Raw genomic sequence first — 20,174 nt, 5'->3', positions numbered from 1 at the left:
ACCAAGGAGGTGAAAGACCTGTATACTGAAAACATTGATGAAAAAAGCTGAAAAAGACATGAACAAATGGGAAAATATTCTGTGTTCACAGATTGGAAGAATTAATATTGTTAAAATGTCCATACTACTCAAAACAATCTACAGATTCAATGCAATCCCTATCAAAATTCCAATGGCATTTTTCACAAAAATTGAACAATCCTAAAATTTGTATGTAACCACAAAAGACTCCAAATAGCCAAAGCAATCTTTAAAAAGTAGAAGAAAACTGTAGGCATCACACTTCCTGATTTCAAACTATATTACAAAGCTACAGTAATCAAAATGGTATAGTACTGACATAAAAACAGACATGTAGATCAATGGAAAAGAATAGAGAGACCAGAAATAAACTCACACATATAAGGTCAATTACCTTATGACAAAGCAGCCAAGAATATACAATGGGGAAAGGATAGTCTCTTCAATAAATGGTACTGGGAAAACTCGATAGCCACATGCAAAAGAATGAAACTGAAGCGTTATCTTACACCATACACAAAAATCAATTCTAAATGGATTGAAGATTTAAATGTAAGGTCTGAAACCATAAAATTCCTAGAAGAAAACATAGGCAGTAAGAGCTTTGACACTGGTGTTAGCAATAATTTTTTGAATTTGACGCCCAAAGCAAAGACAACAAAAGCGAAAGTAAATAGTAGGAGTACATCCAACTGAAAGGCTTCTGCACAGCAAAAGAAACCATCAGACTACTGAATGGAAGAAGATATTTGCAAATGACATATCTGACAAGGGGTTAACATCCAAAATAGACAAAGAATTCAACTCAAATAAAAACAAACAAACAAACAACCCAATTAAAAAATGAGGGCACAGGATCTTAATAGACATTTTTGTGAAGAAGACATACGAATGGCTAACAAATACAGGAAAAGATGCTCAGCACCAATAATCATCAGGGAAATGTAAACCAAAACCACAATGAGATATCACCTCACACCTGTTAGAATGGCTATCATCAAAAAGACAAGAAATAACAAGCATTAGTGAGGTTATGGAGCTAAAGGTTCCTTTTTCTGTGCACTGTTAGTGAGAATGTAATTGGTGTTGCCACTATGGAAATCAGTATGGAGGTTACCCAAAGAGTTAAAATGCAACTACCATACGATCCAGCAATTCTGCTTCTGGGTCTACACACAAAACAATTGAAAGCTTGGTCTTGGAGAGATATTCGTAGATCTGTGCTCACTGCAGCATTATTTAAAATAGCCAAGACATGGAAACCACCTAAGTGTCCACTGATGGATGAATAGATAAGGAAAGTGTGGTATGGGGGGGGGTGGGAGGAATTGGGAGATTGGGACTGACATATATACACTATTGATACTATGTATAAAATAGATAACTGATGAGAACCTACTGTATATAGCACAGGGAATTCTACTCAATGCTCTGTGGTGACCTAAATGGGAAGGAAATCCAAAAAAGAGGGGATATATATATATATATATATATATATATATATATATGTATGTATAGCTGGTTCACTTTGCTGTACAGTAGAAACTAACACAACACTGTAAAGCAACTATACTCCAATAAAAATTAAAACAAAACAAAAAAAAAGAAAATGTGGTATAGAGGAAAGTGGGCAAGATGGCAGAGTAAAAAGACCTTGAGCTCACCTCCTCTCACAAGCACACCAAAATCACAACTATCCGCAGAGCAACCAATAAAAAAAAAACGCACACACACAAAACACTGGAACCCACCAGAAAAGATCTCCTACACCAAAAGACATAAAGAAGGAACGGCAACAAAACCGGTAATAGGGGGAGACTCACAATATAATCAAATTCCATAACCCCTATGTAGGCAACGAAAACTGGAGAGTAAATATATTCCAGAGGTTCTCCCAGGTTGGGGGTCTGGCATTGTTGAGATGAGCCCACAGAGCATTTGGCTTTGAAGGCCAGAAAGGCTTAATTGCAGGAGCCCCACAGGACTGGGGAAAATAGAGATATCACCCTTAAAGGGTGCACATGAAATCTCATATACCCTGGGACACAGGGCCAAAGAAGTAATTTGATAGGAGCCTGGGCCAGACCTACCTGCTCGTCTTGGAGAGTCTCCTGGAGCGGCAGGGGTTGGGGGAGGGTGGCTGCGGCTCACCCTGGGGACATAGACACTGGTGGCAGACATATTGGGGAATACTGTTGGTGGATGACATATTGGCTCATTAGCTCCAAAACCTGGCCCCACCCAACAGCCTGCAGGCAACAGTGCTGGGACGCCTCAGGCCAAAGAACTAACTGGGTCAGGACACAGCTCCACCCATTAGCAGACAGGCTGCCTAAAGACAAAAAAGCTCACAGCTGCCTTTGGACTAGCCCCTAGATATGGCCCAGCCCACCAGAGGGCCAAGACCCAGCACCACCCACCAGTAGACAGGCACAGGACTCTCCCACCAGGAAGCCAGGCCAAGCTTCTAGACCAGTCTCATTCACCAGGATGCAGGCACCAAAAGCAAGAAAACTATGATTCCTCAATGCAGGCCAGAGCCTACCCTGGGACCAGCTGGGCCTTGGACTGGCCCACTAGCAGGCCAAGGAAACCTTCAGGACACTCCAGACCCTGTACCCAACTGTGTCAGGAACCGACACCACCCCCTCAACAATCTGAAATGAGCTCTGGGATCCCAGGACCCTGCAGCTGGACTCCAGGGACCAGCTCTGCCTGCCAGTAGACCAGCACTAACCCCATGATCTGGCTTCAACTACCAGTGGGTAGGCAACAACCCTAGGGTCTTCAGGACCCTGACTCCACCCACCAGTGAGCCAGCATTAGCCCCGGGGCCCCTAGCATTCTGCAACCAGCCACGTTGTGACCAGGCCCTGCTAAACAGCAGCCAGCAGCATCCACACAAGGCAGGACCTGGCAACCAACCAGACTAGGGGCCTACCAGACTGCCCACATAGTTAGCCCACCACAACAGAAGGCCCAAGTAGCCCTCTTAGGGTGAACCCCTAGAGCACACAGCTTGGGTAACGAGAGGGGAGTGTGCTGCTGAAATGCACAGGACGCCTCCTACAGAGGGCCACTTCTCCAAGGTTGACAGATGTAACTTACCTACTACATACATAAAAATACAAATAGCAACTTATTGACAAAATGAGATGGCAGAGCAATATGTTTCAGATGAAGGAACAAGATAAAATCCCAGAAGAAGAACTAAGTGAAGTGGAAATAGGCAATCTACCCAAGAAATAGTTCAGAGCAATGATCATACAGATGATCAAAGAACTCAGGAGGAGAATGGATGCACAGAACGAGAAGTTATAAGTTTTAAGAAAAGAGTTAGAAAATGTAAAGAACAACCAGAGATGAAGAATACAATAACTGAAATGAAAAATACAGTGCAAGGAATCAAAGTAGACTAAAGGATTCAGAAGAATGGATCAGTGAGCTGGAAGACAGAGTAGTGGAAATCACTGCCACTGAACAGAAAAAAGATTTAAAAAAGAAAAGAAATGAGAACGGTTTAAAAGATCTCTGAGACAACATCAAGAGCACTAATATTCGCACTACAGGGGTCCCAGAAGAAGAGAGAAAGAGCCCGGGAACATATTTGAAAGAAAGAGCTCAGGAAAATATTTGAAGAGATAATAGCTGAAAACCTCCCTAACCTGGGAAAGGAAATAGTCATCCAAGTCCAAGAAGCGCAGAAAATCCCATACAGGATAACCCAAAGAGGAACACACCAAGACACGCTGTAATCAAAATGTCAAGAATTAAAGATACAGAGAATACTAAAAGCAGCAAGGGGAAAGCAGCAAATAACATACAAAGGAACTCCCATAAGACTATCAGTTGACTTTTCAGCAGGCACTCTGCAGGTCGGAAGGGACTGGCATGATATATTTAAAGTGATGAAAGGGAAGAACCTACATCCAAGAATACTCTACTCAGCAAGGCTCTTGTTCAGATTTGACAGAGAAATCAAAAGCTGTACAGACAAGCAAAGGCTAAAAGAATTCAGCACCACTAAACCAGCTTTACAACAAATGTTAAAGGAACTTCTCCAGGTGCAAAAGAAAAGGCCACAACTAGATATAAGAAAACTATGGAACAAAAAAGCTCACCAGTAAACATACAGTAAAGGTAGGAAATCATTCGCAAACAAAGCTAGCAGGAAGATTAAAAGACGAAAGTAGTAAAATCATCTGTATCCACGATAAGCAGTTAAGGGATACACAAAACAATTTGATGTAAAACATGACATAAAAAACAGTAATCATGAGGGGAGGAGAGTACACATGGAGGGTAATGGCAAATGCATTTGAAATTAAGACATCAGCAATTTAGAAGAATCACCATATGTATACAGAGACTGCTATACAATAACCTCAAGGTAACCACAAGCCAAAAATCTGTAACAGATACACACATACACAAAAAAGGAATCTAAACATAACACTGAAGATAGTCATCAAATCACAAGAGAAGAGAACAAAAGAAGGGGGAAAAAAAGACCTACAGAAACAAATCCAAAACAATTAACAAAATGACAGTACGAACATACATATCGATAATTACCTTAAACGTAAACAGACTGAATGCTCCAACCAAAAGACACAAACTGGCTGAATGGATACAAAAATAAGACCCGTGTATTTGCTGCCTACAAGAGACTCACTACAGATCTAGAGACACATACAGACTAAAAGTGAGGGGATGGAAAAGGTAGTCCACACAAATGAAAATCGAAAGAAAGCCAGAGTACCAATATTTATATTAGATGAAATCAACTTTAAAATAAAAACTGTCACAGGAGACAAAGAAGGACACTACAGAATGATCAAGGGATCAATCCAAGAAGAAGATATAACAACTGTAAATATATATGCACCCAACATAGGAGCACCTGAATACAGAAGGCAAAATATTAATAGACATAAAAGGAGAAATCAACAGCAGCACAATAATAGTAAGGACTTTAACACCTGACTTACATCAATGGACAGATCATCCAGAGAGAAAATCAACAGGGAAACACAGGCCTTAAATAACACATTAGACCAAAGGGACTTAACTGATATTTATAGAGCATTCCACCCAAAAGCAGCAGAATGCACATTCTTTTCAAGTGCACATGTAACATTCTCCAGGACAGATCACATGTTAGGCCACAAAACAAGCCTTGGTAAATTTAAGAAAACTGAAATCATATCAAGCTTCTTTTCCAACCACAACTCTATGGAACTAGAAATCACCTACAAGAAAAAAAACCTGCAAAAACCACAAACACGTGGAGGCTAAACAATATGCTACTAAACAACTGATGGATCACTGAAGAAATCAAAGAGGAAATCAAAAACTACCTAGAGACAAATGAAAACGAAAGCACGATGATCCAAGACTTATGGGACGCAGACAAAGCAGTTCTAAGAGGGAAGTTTATAGTAATACAGGCTTACCTCAGGAAACAAGAAAAATCTCAAATTAACAACCTAAACTTACATCTAAAGCAAGTAGAGAAAGAAGAATAAATAAAAACCAAAGTTAGTAGAAGGAAAGAAATCATAAATATCAGAGCAGAAATAAATGAAATAGAGACTAAAAAAAACAATAGGAAAGATCAATGAAACTAAAAGCTGGCTCTTTGAAAATATAAACAAAATTGATAAACCTTTAGGAAGACTCATCAAGAAAAAAAGGGAGAGGGCCCCAATCAATAAAATCAGAAATGAAAAAGGAGAAGTTACAACCGACACCACAGAAATACAAAGGATCATAAGAGACTACTATGAGCAACTACATGCCAATAAAACGGACAACCTAGAAGGAACTGATGAATTCTTAGAAAGGTACAACCTCCCAAGACTGAATCAGGAAGACACAGAAAATATGAACAGACCAATTACCAGAACTGAAATTGAATCAGCAATTTAAAAATTCCCAACAAAGAAAAGTCCAGGACCAAATGGCTTCACAGGTGAATTCTACCAAACATTGAGAGGAGTTAACACCCATCCTTCTGAAACCCTTCCAAAAGTTTGCAGAGGAAAGAAAACTTCTGAACTCATTCTAGGAGGCCACCATCACCCTGATACCAAAACCAGATAAAGATATTACACAAAAGAAAACTACAGACCAATACCACTGATGAACATAGATGCAAAAATCCTCTACAAAATACTAGCAAACCGAATCCACTAATAAATTAAAAGGCTCATACACCATGATCACGTGGGATTCATCCCAGGGATGCAAGGATTTTTCAATATCTGCAAATCAATCAGTGTGATACACCGCATTAACAAACTGAAGAATAAAAACCATATGATCGGGCTTCCCTGGTGGCACCGTGGTTAAGAATCCACCTGCCACTGCAGGGGACACGGATTCGAGCCCTGGTCCCGGAAGATCCCACATGCCGTGAAGCAACTAAGCCCGTGTGCCACAACTGCTGAGCCTGTGCTCTAGAGCCTGTGAGCCACAACTACTGAGCCCGCGTGCTACAACTACTGAAGCCTGTGCGCCTAGAGCCTGTGCTCCGCAACAAAGAGAAGCCACCGCAATGAGAAGCCCGCACACCGCAACAAAGAGTAGCCCCCGCTCGTTGCAACTAGAGAAAGCCCGCACACAGTAATGAAGACCCAACACAGCCAAAAATAAATAAATAAAATAAATTTATTAAAAAAAAAACATATGATCATCTCAATAGATGCAGAAAAAGCTTTTGACAAATTTCAACACACATTTATGATAAAAACTCTCTAGAAAGTGGGCACAGAGAGAACATACCTCAACACAATAAAGGCCATATATGACAAACCCACAGCTAACATTATACTCAATGGTGAAAAGCTGAAAGCATTTCCCCTAAGATCAGGAACAAGACAAGGATGTCCACTCTCGCCACTTTTTTTCAACATAGTTTTGAAGGTCCTAGTCACGGCAAGCAGAGAAGAAAAAGAAATAAAACGAATCCAAATTGGAAAAGAAGAAGTAAAACTGTCAGTTTTTACAGATGACATGATACTATAAAATCCTAAAGCTGCTACCAGAAAACTACTAGAGCTCATCAGTGAATTCGCTAAAGTTTCAGGATATGAAATTAATACACAGAAATCTGCTGCATTTCTACATACTAACAACGAAAGCTAAGAAAGACCAATTAAGCAAACAATCCCATTCACCATTTAGAACTAATAAACGAGTCAGCATCGTTGCAGGATAAAAGTTAAATATTAAAAAAATCAATTGTATTATGATATACTTGCAATTAACAAACTGAAAATGAAATTAAGAAAACCATTCTGGGGGAATTCTCTGGCAGTCCAGTGGTTAGGACTCTGCAATTCCACTGCAAGAGGGCATAAGTTAGATCCCTGGTTGGGGAACTAAGATCCCTCAAGTCAAGCAGCACAGCCAAAAACAAAAAGAAAAGCAAAAGGAAACCATTCTGTTCACAACAGCCTCAAAAAAATTAAAATATTAATGTAAATTTAACATAAGAAGAGAAAAACTTCTACTCTGAAAGCTACAAAAAATGACTGCAAGAAATTAAAGAATATCTAAATAAATATCTAAATCAATAAATATCTATCTAAATCAAACATCCCAAGTCCACGGACTTACTGTTAAGAAAGCAATTCTCACCAAAGTGATCACAGATTCAACACAATCCCTATCAGAATCCTAGCTGATTTCTTAGTAGAAATTTTGCAAGCATATGGAATTGTCAAGGACCCAGAAGAGCCAAGACAATCATGAAAAATAAGGTCATGTTGGAGGACTCATACTTCCCAATTTTAACTCACAGAATGGGAGAATATATCAAAATCAAAATTTTGATAAGAATGTGTATCTAGAATACATAGAACTCTTAAAACTCAATAAAAAAGAGAAATAGCCCAAATAAAAACCAGGCCAGGATCTGAATACACATTTCTCCAAGGATAACACACAACTGGCCAATAAGCACACAGAAAGATGTTCAACATCATAATCAGGAGGCAAATGCAAATCAAAAGCAAAATGAGATACAACTTCACATCCACTAGAATAGATCCAATGAAAAAGTCAGATAATAAGTGTTGGTGAGTTAGTAGAGAAATTGAAATCCTCATACATTGCTACTGGGAATGTAAAATGGTGCAGCCACTTTGGCAAACAGTCTGACAACTCCTCAGATGATGAAATATAAAGTTATCACATGATCTAGGAATTCCATTCCTGGGTACGTACCCAAGACAAATGAAAACATATTGTCCATATAAAAACCTGTACATGAATAGAAAAGCATTTATATTTTATAAATATAAAATCATTATTTTATAAAAGCATTATTCATAGTAGCCAAAAGGTGGAAACAACCAAATGTCCATCAACAAACAGATAAACAAACTGTGATACATACATACGATGAAATATTATTGAGCCATTAGAAGGAATAAAATAATGATACAAGCCCTAACTTGGATGAACCCAAAAACATCATGCTGAGTTACAAGAAGCCAGTCACAAAAGTCCACACATTAAATGATTCCATTTGTATTAAGGTCTAGAATAGGAAAATTTATAATAGAGACAAAGTAGATCAGTGGTTGACTTAGGGCTTGGGGGGAGGTGGGTGATGAGGAAATAGAGGGGTGATAGCTAAGGGGTATAGAGTTTCTTTCTGAGGTGATAAAAATGTTCTAAAGTCAACTGTGTTGATGGTTGCACATATCTGTGAATAGGGTAAAAATCATTAAATGGTACACTTTAAGTGGGAGAATTATATATGTGCATTACATATTAAAAAAGCTGTTTGAAAAAAAAATGTTCTATGAGCATTTGAAAGGTTGTGTTTTAAAAGCATACAAACATTTATACACATCAACCTCAATATTTCCAGATGTTTCTCTAACTCTGCTTTTTTTTTTTTTAATTTCATTTCTATGGTCTGTCATGGGCTAAGTATGTGTGTTCAAGCTCTCTAGTGTTCTGTATTATCCATTTCTCCTTGAGGGTCCTCTAGGGCAGCGGTCCCCAACCTTTTTGCCACCAGGGACCGGTGTCATGGAAGACAATTTTTCCACAGACGGGGTTGGGGGGTGGGGGGATGGTTCAGGCGGTAACGTGAGGAATGGGGAGCGATAGGGAGCTGCAGATGAAGTTTCTCTCGCTCGCCCGCCCGCCGCTCACCTCCTCTGTGCGGCCTGGGCTAGAGTATGCTTCTGCAGGTTATATTTCCATCTTTCTTTTCCAAGCTATGTCTCCTAGACTACCCACTGCAGAATTGCAATGTTGTTTTTTCATCTTACACATTCTTTTTTGTGTGTGATAAACACAGAAGATTAAATTTACCATCTTAACCAATTTTTAAGCATACAGTTCAGCAGTGTTAAGTATGTTCACACTGTTGCACAACAGATCTCTAGAACATCTTCATCTTGCAACACTGAAACTCTATACCCAATAAACATGAACTCCCCCTCCTTTCTCTCCCCAGCCGTTGGCAGCCACTTTTCTACTTTGTTTCTATGATTTTCACTATTTCAGATACTTCACGTAGGCGGAATATACAGTGTTTATCTTTTTGTGACTGGCTTATTTCACTCAGCACAAGGTCCTTGAGATTCACCTATGTTATAGCATGTGACAGGATTTTCTTCTTTTAAGGCTGCATAACATTCTATTGTATAGATATCACATTATATTTATCCATTCATCTGCTGATGGACGTATCTTGATTATCGTGAGTAATGCTGCAATGAACATGGGTGTGCAGATATCTGTGAGATCCTGCTTTGAATTCCTTTGGATATACACCCAGAAGTGGGATTGCTGTATCATATCGTCATTCTATTTTTAATTTTTTAGGAACCTCCACACTGTTTTCCATAATGGCTGTGCCGTTTTATATTTCCACCAGCAGTGCACAAGGGATCCAATTTCTCTGCATCCTTGACAACGATTGTTATTTTCTGTTCTTTTGATACTACCCATCCTAATAGGTGTGCAGTAGTATCTCATTGTGGTTTTGATTTGCATTTCTTTGATGATTAGTGATATTAAGCATCTTTTCATATACTTGTTGGCCATTCATATATACTCCCTGGAGAAGTGTCTATTCGAGTCCTTTACCCATTTTTAAATTGGGTTTCTTTGTTGTTGACTTTTAGAAGTTCCATATATAATCTGGATATTGGTCACTTATCATGATTTGCAAATATTTTCTCCTATTCCACAGGTTGTCTTTTAACTCTGTTGATTGTGTCCTTTGAAGCAGAGTTTTAAATTCTGATATAGTATAATTTATTTATTTTTGCTTTTGTTGCCTATACTGTTGGTGTCATAGCCACGAAATCATTGCCAAATCCAATGTCATGAAGCTTTCCCCCCATGTTTTCTTCTAAGAGTTTTATAATTTTAGCTCTTCTGTTTGGATCTTTGATCCATTTTGGGTTAATTTTGTATATGGTAAAAGGTAATGGTCCAAATTAATTCTTCTGCATGTGGATATCCAGTTTTCCTTTGACAGCTAGGTAGTAATGGCTTGTGTCCTATACACTTTTCTTTTATGTTATTAGAAAAAGGGGGCCATGGGTGAACATAAATAGATTTGATCTTGGGTCTTTTTTATTGTAATTTTTTAAAAGTTTGTATTGAGATTCTTTCTGTCTTTGTCACAGTCATCTGGAATGCCTTAAGCTTTCCCTCCCCTGTTTCAGTGTTGAGACATGATACTTCACTTCTAATACTATCAGCCTTGGGTATTTAATTGTAATTTTGTTTCTAAATTGCCAGTGTCTTTTCCCAGAAGTAACAATTATCTTACAAATAAATACATACATCCACACAGACAAAGAAGCACTGAAGTGATATGCATAAGAAAGCAAAAAATAAAAAGATGGAACTCTGTTTAAATTGTGAGACTATAGTCTCATCAGAATTAAGTGGAAACACGTAGACACAGGCGTTTGCGTGTGCATGCTCTCTCTCTCTCACACCCCCTACCCCACTCCCCATTACCTGCAATATCTATTTGCAAGGATTTCTTCTCTTCGGGCCAGGCTTCCTTAGGAACGGTCCTCTTACTGTGGATCTCCCCTTTCTGTTTAATGGCTTTAGTGTCTGCTAGATTATCAATCTTCGTGTCTTGTAGTTGAGCTGACTGCTCTGAAGCAGCAGCAGCCCTGGAACCTAAGAGAGGGAAATCACGATTCAGACAGGAAGCTGACAAAAATTATTTTAAAATACCTCTCAAGCATCTACTAGTGTGAGAAGAGAGTTACACTGGATAAACAGTGAGATGGATGCAGGACAGGAATAAAGACGCAGACGTAGAGAACAGACGTGAGGACACGGGGAGGGGGAAGGGGAAGCTGGGACGAAGTGAGAGAGTGGCACGGACTCATATACTACCAAATGTAAAATAGATAGTTAGTGGGAAGCAGCCGCATAGCACAGGGAGATCAGCTCAGTGTGGTGTGACCAGCTAGAGGGGTGGGATCGGGAGGGTGGGAGGGAGATGCAAGAGGGAGGAGATATGGGGATATATGTATATGTATAGCTGATTCACTTTGTTATAAAGCAGAAACTAACACACCATTGTCAAGCAATTATACTCCAATAAAGATGTTTAAAACAAAACCAAAAAAACTGAGATGGAAAGAGAAAAGCATTTTGGGCAAAGGTGAATACATATGAAAAAAAATGGAATCAGGAAAGCAATTGAACATCTAAGAAACAGTGCAAGTATATAATTTATTAGATTATAGAATTTGTAAGGAAAAGAGAAAAATTAGCATTTGAAAGGTTCTTTGGGAGCCCATTCTACTGTTCTGAAAGACTAGGCTTAAAAAGTTTAGTTTTCATTCTTTTTCTTTAATAAATGTATTTATTTGTTTATTTATTTGGTTGCATTGGGTGCTCATTGCTGCGCGCGGGCTTTCTGTAGTTGCGGCGAGCGGGGCTACTCTTCGTTGTGGTGCGCGGGCTTCTCATTGCGGTGGCTTCTCTTGTTGCGGAGCATGGGCTCTAGGCTCGCGGGCTTCAGTAGTCGTGGCATGCGGGCTCAGTAGTTGTGGTGCATGGACTTAGCTGCTCCACGGCATGTGGGGTCTTCCTGGACCAGGGCTTGAACCCGTGTCCCCTGCGACGGCAGGCAGATTCTTAACCACTGCGCCACCACGGAAGCCCCTCTTGTTTCCTGTTCTTGTTCTATGTTATTTTGCTTATTTTATATACTCAACAATAATTTGGAAGACAGATATCTAGTTTTAAAATTCTTTTCGAGTTTCATTTTTTGGTAGCTTTTTTCCATTGTGGTAAAATATACATAAAATTTACCATTTCAAACATTTTTAAGTATACAAGTTAAGGCATTAAGTATATTCACATTGTTGGGCAACCATCACACCATCCATCTCCAGAATTAACTCATTTTCCCAAATGGAAACTCTGTACCTATTAAACAATAACTCCCTTTTCCTCCTCCTCCAACCCTTTTGTGACTGGCTTGTATTACTTAGCACAATGCCTTCAAAGTCCATCCACAGTGTAGCATGTGTCAGAAATTCACTCCTTTTTAAGGCTGAATAATATTCTATTGTATGTATGTATCACATTGTATTGATCCATTCATCAGGTGGTAGACATCTGGATTGTTCTCACCCTTTGGCTATTGTTAATAATGCTGCTATGAACCTGGGTGTTCAAAATCTGTTCAAATCCCTGCTTTCGATTCTTTTGGGTATATACTTAGAAGAAGAATTGCTAGATCATATAGTAATTCTATGTTTCATTTTTTGAGGAACCACTACACTGTTTTCCACGGTGGCTATACCATTTTACATTCCCATCAGCAATACACAAGAGTTCCAATTTCACCATATCCCTGCCAACCCTTGCTCTTTTTTATTTCATAAAAGCCATCCTAATGGGTATGAAGTGGTATCTCTTTGTAGTTTTTATTTACATTTCCTTCATGACTAATGAAGTAAAACATCTTTTCACGTTCTTTTTGGCCATCTGTATCTTTCCTGGAGAAATGTCTCTTCAGATTCTGTACTCATTTAAAAATTAGATTGCTTTTTGCTGTTGTTGAACTGTAAGAGTTCTTCATATATTATGGATAGTCATCTCTCATCAGATATATGAATTGCAAATGTTTTTCCCAATTCTGTGTGCAACCTTTTTACTATGTTGATGGTGTTTTTTTTTTTTTTTTTTTTTTTTGGTGCACACAAGTTTTAAATTTTAATCAAGTCAAATTTATTTTTTATGAAAACTTCTTTAACCTATCTGATCACCAAGTCATGAATAAAATGACAGCTCTTTAGTCAAAAAGACAAAAAAATACAATTGTTTTTTCTTTTCATGCCTTTCATTCCAAAATTAACTTTTGGCATTTTTTTTTCCACCTTGTAACTAAATTTGCTATTTAGATGAGTGTTGTGTCAAACTGACTTCAAAGTTCACCACTGATCACTTTCAGCATTGCTTCATTTCTCTGTAATGAATTCTTCATTTTGATTCATCTCTTCAGCTGGGTGAGTCTTCAAGTGAATTTTTCAAGAAGGTACAGAGGTTGAATATACTTTCTAGCTGCTGTGTACTTGTGAAAATGTCTTTTCATTGTCATAGTGCTTAATGAAAATGCACTGGGTCCATAAATCCTTGAATTATATAATTTCCCCAATAAATACAGATTTGGTTCCATTATTTTTACATTTAGTATTTTAAATAAGCCTGATATCAGACTAAATTTTCTTCTCTTAACTTTTTTTTTTAAATTGTATATTTATGGGATTTTCTTCTATTTATTTTGACTCAAAAATCTTTTTCTGATATGTGTCTCAGTCTCTGATTTTTCCCTGGATTTTTATGGCAACTTTCAATCTGCATACAGTGTTCCCCTTTTCAGGAGGAGGATGTTTTATTCAATTAAGTGTTTGAATATTACTTTCTTCTTCAGCTGCAGATATAATTCTTGGTTTGGTTTACTTAGCTATGTTTCTTATGTCTCTCATCATCTTTCACAGCATTTTCATTTTCTTCTCCTTTTTCCTCTGTAATTTTGCAGACTCTCAGATTTGTCCTCATCACTAATTTAACTTCCTTCATGTTAATTCCACCCTTTCTTGCCTGCAAAATGTATTTTAAATCTGTTACCAAATCTTTACAGTTTTAGGCAGTCTTTTCCTTCATATGTTCATTCCTGCCCACCCCCTCCCCCACACACACACACTTTTTTTCTAAATTGAGACAAAACATGAAATTCACCATTTAAGGGTTCTGCCGCGGAGACACGTGAAGGTCGGTGACTTGGTGCGGAGTTTGTCTCGGCACGCGTGGCCGCGCTGGGATGGCGTCCTCCTCGTCTTCCTCCGCAGCGGGTTTGGGCTCGGTCGACCCGCAGCTGCAGCATTGCACGGAGGTAGAGACTCAGAAGCAGCGCTTCCAGCAGCTGGTGCACCAGATGACGGAACTTTGTTGGGAAATGTGCATGGACAAGCCTGGGCCAAAGTTGGACAGTCGGGCTGAGGCTTGTTTTGTGAACTGCGTTGAGCGCTTCATTGATACAAGCCAATTCATCTAGAATCGACTGGAACAGACCCAGAAATCCAAGCCAGTCTTCTCAGAAAGCCTTTCTGACTGACCTGAGTATTACCTCTCTGGAAAAGGAAGGTAGTTCAAGAAATGAAGAGCAGTTGATGGGATGGTTGAAGAAAAGGCTGTGGGGGGATCGGCTCCCACCTTTGTCACTCTTGGGACATCCTGTCATCTGAGAATGAATAAAGACCGATTTTTGTGTGTGGGGGTGGTTTGAGGGTCAAATGTGTTTGGGGTTGTGTTTTTTAATGCTAATCTTGGGAAAACAATTGACAGATGAATGGAAAACTCTACTAGGTGTATGTTACTGTATGTGGGACGATGCTTTCCTCATAGTCCCATTAACTGCTTCCTATAATTTTAATAGTGGAACTGCTCTATAATTTGATATGTGGGACCACATAGGTAATAATCTGTTATTTGTGTGGATTCCTTTCAGATTTCTGGAGAGATCGATATACATCTTTGTGTCTCTCAGAAAGGGCAGCAGTGGGGGAAAGAGTAATTTGGTACTTGACTGTAGGCCTCCTTATCTAGTGTTTGATTATCAGTGCTGGAAAAAAAATGTATGGAGTATTCATACAGTACATTTCACTTTTCTAGATTATCTCCCTCCCTTATACTGTGATTCACTTAAATTTCTATATATAAAGTACAGTCTTGAGCTAGTACAGGTAGCCTGAGAGTCTAGAGGACTTTAGTTAAAGGAATCTAGCCAGCGAACATAATTCTCATACTAAACTGCCACAAGGAAGACGTTAACTTACCCTGTATGTCAGGGTCCAAAAAAATTTAAAGATGTGCCTAAATGAAAAAATAAGTTATAAAGATTTAGGCCAGTCAAAAACTAACAGCAGTTTCAGGTAGAGGTGCATGCCTAACGTAAACCAGCATAGTTTCCATTTACTGCGTTCTTTTCATCACTGAAATAAAAACTTCTACAAGATTCAAAAAAAAAAATTCACCGATTAAAGTAAGTGTACAATTCACTAGTTCTTAGTATTTTCACAACCAATATTGCTATCTAATTCCAGAACATTTTTGTCACGCCCCCACAAAGAAATCTTGTATATGTTAGCTGTTACTCCCTATTTTCCCCTCCCCAACATCCCCTGGCATCCACTAATCTACTTTCTGTCTATATGGATTTGCTCATTCTGGACATTTCATATACATGGAATTATACAATATATGACCGTTTGCTATTGGCTTGAAATATTTCTCCGTTTAATAGTGTCAGTTTTTCGGACTTCCCTGGTGGTACAGTGGTTAAGAATCCGCCTGCCAATGCAGGGGACACGGGCTCGAGCCCTGGTCTGGGAAGATCTCACATGCCGCGGAGCAACTAAGCCTGCGCGCCAAAACTACTGAGCCTGCGCTCTAGAGCCCAAGAGCCACAACTACTGAAGCCCATGCACTTAGAGCCCGTGCTCCTCAACAAGAGAAGCCAGCACAATGAGAAGCCCGCGCACCACAACAAAGAGTAGCCCCTGCTCGCCACAGCTAGAGAAAACTCGCGCGCGGCAACGAAGACCCAGCGCAGCCAAAAATAAAAATACAAATAAATAAATAAATAAATTTATTTATTTATTTAAAAAAATAGTGTCAGGTTTTTTCATTTTAATTCTGTTAGTTTTTCTTTATGTATTTGGGACTTGCTTATACTGCATTTGTCTTTTAAGTCATATAGGAGAAAAACTGACTTACAAACAAAAATACATTTATACTGTCTTTTGTATTTACTTATGTAGTTACCTTTAGTACTTTTTTCATGTGGATTTAAGTTACTGTCTGGTGTTCACCATTCCATCTTGAAAAAAATCTCTTTAGTATTTTCTGTGGGTCAGTTTGCTAGCAGTGGAGTCTTTCAACTGTTGTTTATCTGAGAATGTCTTCATCTCTCCTTCATTTCTGAAGGGTAGTTTTGCTAGGTACAGAATACTTGGTAGGCAGGTTCTTTTCCTCAGCTCTTTGCATATGTCATTGCAATGCCTTCTGGCCTCTATGGTTTCTGATGAAAAATCAGCAATTAGTTTTATTGAAGATTCTTTGTACATGATAACTCCGCTCTTGCTGCTTTAACACTGTCTTTGTCATTTGATGGTTTATGATGTATGTAGATGTGGCTCTCTTTGACTGTATCATGCTTGGACTTCCTTGAGCTTTTGGGATGTGCAGATTAACAGCAGTCATCAAATTTGTGAAATTTTAGGCCATTATTTCTCCAAATACTCCTTCAGTCTCTTTTTCTGTCTCTTCATCTGGAACTCCCATTATGTGTATAATAGGATGCTTGAAGGTGTCCCATAGGACTCTGAGATTCTGTTAATTTCTCTTCATTCTTTTTTCTTTCTGTTTCTCACACTGGATAATCTCAATTGGCCTATCTTCAAGTTCACTGACTCATACTTCTGCCTGTTCAAATCTGATACTGAGCTTTCTCCAGTCAATTTTTTATTTTAGTTATTGTACTTTTCAACTACAGATCTTCTATTTGGTTCTTTTTTGTAATTTCTCTTTATTGATATTCTCTATTTGGTAAGACACTGTTCTTATACTTCTTTTTTTTTTTTTTAAACATCTTTATTGAAGTATAATTGCTTCACAATTGTGTGTTAGTTTCTGCTTTATAACAAAGTGAATCAGCTACAGATATACACACGTTTCCATATCTCCTCCCTTCCGCATCTCCCTCCCTCCCACCCTCCCCATCCCACCCCCCCCCAAGGTGGTCACAAAGCACCGTGCTGATCTCCCTGTGCTATGCGGCTGCTTCCCACTAGCTATCTATTTTACATTTGGTAGTGTATATATGTCCATGACACTCTCTCATCCTGTCGCATCTCACCCCTCCCCCTCCCCATATCCTCAAGTCCATTCTTTAGTAGGTCTGTGTCTTTATTCCCATCTTGCCACTAGGTTCTTCATGGCCCTTTTTTTTTCCCTTAGATTCCATATATATGTGTTAGCATACTGTATTTTTTTTTCTCTTTCTGACTTACTTCACTCTGTATGACAGACTCTAACTCCATCCACCTCATTACAAATACCTCCATTTCATTTCTTTTTATGGCTGAGTAATATTCCACTGTATATATGTGCCACATCTTCTTTATCCATTCATCCGATGATGGACACTTAGGTTGCTTCCATGTCCTGGCTATTGTAAATAGAGCTGCAATGAACATTTTGGTACATGACTCTTTTTGAATTATGGTTTTCTCAGGGTATATGCCCAGAAGTGGGATTGCTGGGTCGTATGGTAGTTCTATTTGTAGTTTTTTAAGGAACCTCCATACTGTCCTCCATAGTGGCTGTATCAATTTACATTCCCACCAACAGTGCAAGAGTGCTCCCTTTTCTCCACACCCTCTCCAGCATTTATTGTTTCTAGATTTTTTGATGATGGCCATTCTGACCGGTGTGAGATGATACCTCATTGTAGTTTTGATTTGCATTTCTCTAATGATTAATGATGTTGAGCATGCTTTCATGTGTCTGTTGGCCATCTGTATATCTTCTTTGGAGAAATGTCTATTTAGGTCTTCTGCCCATTTTTGGATTGGGTTGTTTGTTTTTTTGTTATTGAGCTGCATGAGCTGCTTGTAAATCTCGGAGATTAATCCTTTGTCAGTTGCTTCATTTGCAAATATTTTCTCCCATTCTGAGGGTTGTCTTTTGGTCTTGTTTATGGTTTCCTTTGCTGTGCAAAAGCTTTTAAGTTTCATTAGGTCCCATTTGTTTATTTGTGTTCTTATTTCCATTTCTCTAGGATCTGGGTCAAAAAGGATCTTGCTGTGATTTATGTCATAGAGTGTTCTGCCTATGTTTTCCTCTAAGAGTTTGATAGTGTCTGGCCTTACACTTAGGTCTTTAATCCATTTTGAGTTTATTTTTGTGTATGGTGTCAGGGAGTGTTCTAATTTCATACTTTTACATGTACCTGTCCAATTTTCCCAGCACCACTTATTAAAGAGGCTGTCTTTTCTCCACTGTATATGCTTGCCTCCTTTATCAAAGATAAGGTGACCATATGTGCGTGGGTTTATCTCTGGGCTTTCTATCCTGTTCCATTGATCTATATTTCTGTTTTTGTGCCAGTACCAAACTGTCTTGATTCCTGTAGCTTTGTAATATAGTCTGAAGTCAGGGAGCCTGATTCCTCCAGCTCCATTTTTCGTTCTCAAGATTGCTTTGGCTATTCGGGGTCTTTTGTTCTCCATAGAAATTGTGAAATTTTTGGTTCTAGTTCTGTGAAAAATGCCAGTGGTAGTTTGATAGGGATTGCATTGAATCTGTAGATTTCTTTGGGTAGTAGAGTCATTTTCACAATGTTGATTCTTCCAATCCAAGAACATGGTATATCTCTCCATCTATTTGTATCATCTTTAATTTCTTTCATCAGTGTCCTATAATTTTCGGCATACAGGTCTTTTGTCTCCTTAGGTAGGTTTATTCCTAGATATTTTATTCTTTTTGTTGCAATGGTAAACGGGAGTGTTCTCTTAATTTCACTTTCAGATTTTTCATCATTAGTATATAGGAAGGCAAGAGATTTCTGTGCATTAATTTTGTATCCTGCTACTTTACCAAATTCATTGATTAGCTCTAGTAGTTTTCTGGTGCCAGTTTTAGGATTCTCTATGTATAGTATCATGTCATCTGCAAACAGTGACAGCTTTACTTCTTCTTTTCCGATTTGGATTCCTTTTATTTCTTTTTCTTCTCTGATTGCTGTGGCTAAAACTTCCAAAACTATGTTGAATAATAGTGGTGAGAGTGGGCAACCTTGTCTTGTTCCTGATCTTAGTGGAAATGGTTTCAGTTTCTCACCATTGAGGACAATGTTGGCTGTGGGTTTGTCATATATGGCCTTTATTATGTTGAGGAAAGTTCCCTCTATGCCTACTTTCTGCAGGGCTTTTATCATAAATGGGTGTTGAATTTTGTCGAAAGCTTTCTCTGCATCTATTGAGATGATCATATGGTTTTTCTCCTTCAATTTGTTAATATGATGTATTCACGTTGATTGATTTGCGTATATTGAAGAATCCTTGCATTCCTGGAATAAACCCCACTTGATCATGGTGTATGATCCTTTTAATGTGCTGTTGGATTCTGTTTGCTAGTATTTTGTTGAGGATTTTTGCATCTGTGTTCATCAGTGATATTGGCCTGTAGTTTTCTTTCTTTGTGACATCTTTGTCTGGTTTTGGTATCAGGGTGATGGTGGCCTCGTAGAATGAGTTGGGGAGTGTTCCTCCCTCTGCAATATTTTGGAAGAGTTTGAGAAGGATAGGTGTTAGCTCTTCTCTAAATGTTTGATAGAATTCGCCTGTGAAGCCATCTGGTCCTGGGCTTTTGTTTGTTGGAAGATTTTTAATCACAGTTTCAATTTCAGTGCTTGTGATCGGTCTGTTCATATTTTCTATTTCTTCCTGGTTCAGTCTCGGTGGGTTGTGCATTTCTAAGCATCTGTCCATTTCTTCCAGGTTGTCCATTTTATTGGCATAGAGTTGCTTGTAGTAATCTCTCATGATCGTTTGTATTTCTGCAGTGTCAGT

General features: G+C 38.7%; 1 protein-coding gene, 1 long non-coding RNA gene and 1 pseudogene across 8 annotated transcripts in view; 2 read left to right on the top strand and 1 right to left on the bottom strand.

Annotated features, from left to right (window-relative positions):
• Window positions 1-14,345, bottom strand: part of LOC309621418 — a 157,858-nt gene extending 143,513 nt beyond the window's left edge. The window contains exon 1 of the long non-coding RNA XR_014239999.1: window positions 11,026-14,345. This is a non-coding gene — a long non-coding RNA (uncharacterized lncRNA). The remainder of the gene's footprint in view (window positions 1-11,025) is intronic.
• The window catches only part of LOC309621412 (mitochondrial import inner membrane translocase subunit Tim8 A pseudogene), a 65,906-nt pseudogene extending 49,706 nt beyond the window's left edge, over window positions 1-16,200 (top strand). Inside the window, exon 2 of the transcript XR_014249748.1 lies at window positions 14,289-16,200. The product of XR_014249748.1 is annotated as a mitochondrial import inner membrane translocase subunit Tim8 A pseudogene (transcript). The remainder of the gene's footprint in view (window positions 1-14,288) is intronic.
• Window positions 1-20,174, top strand: part of LOC309621411 (uncharacterized protein) — a 402,030-nt gene that overhangs the window by 178,833 nt on the left and 203,023 nt on the right. The window lies entirely within an intron of this gene.

The sequence above is a fragment of the Balaenoptera borealis genome (assembly GCF_965194805.1).
Source record: "Balaenoptera borealis genome assembly, contig: HAP1_SCAFFOLD_419, whole genome shotgun sequence".
NCBI classification, from domain to species: domain Eukaryota; kingdom Metazoa; phylum Chordata; class Mammalia; order Artiodactyla; family Balaenopteridae; genus Balaenoptera; species Balaenoptera borealis.
This window is presented reverse-complemented; position numbering and strand designations above follow the sequence as displayed.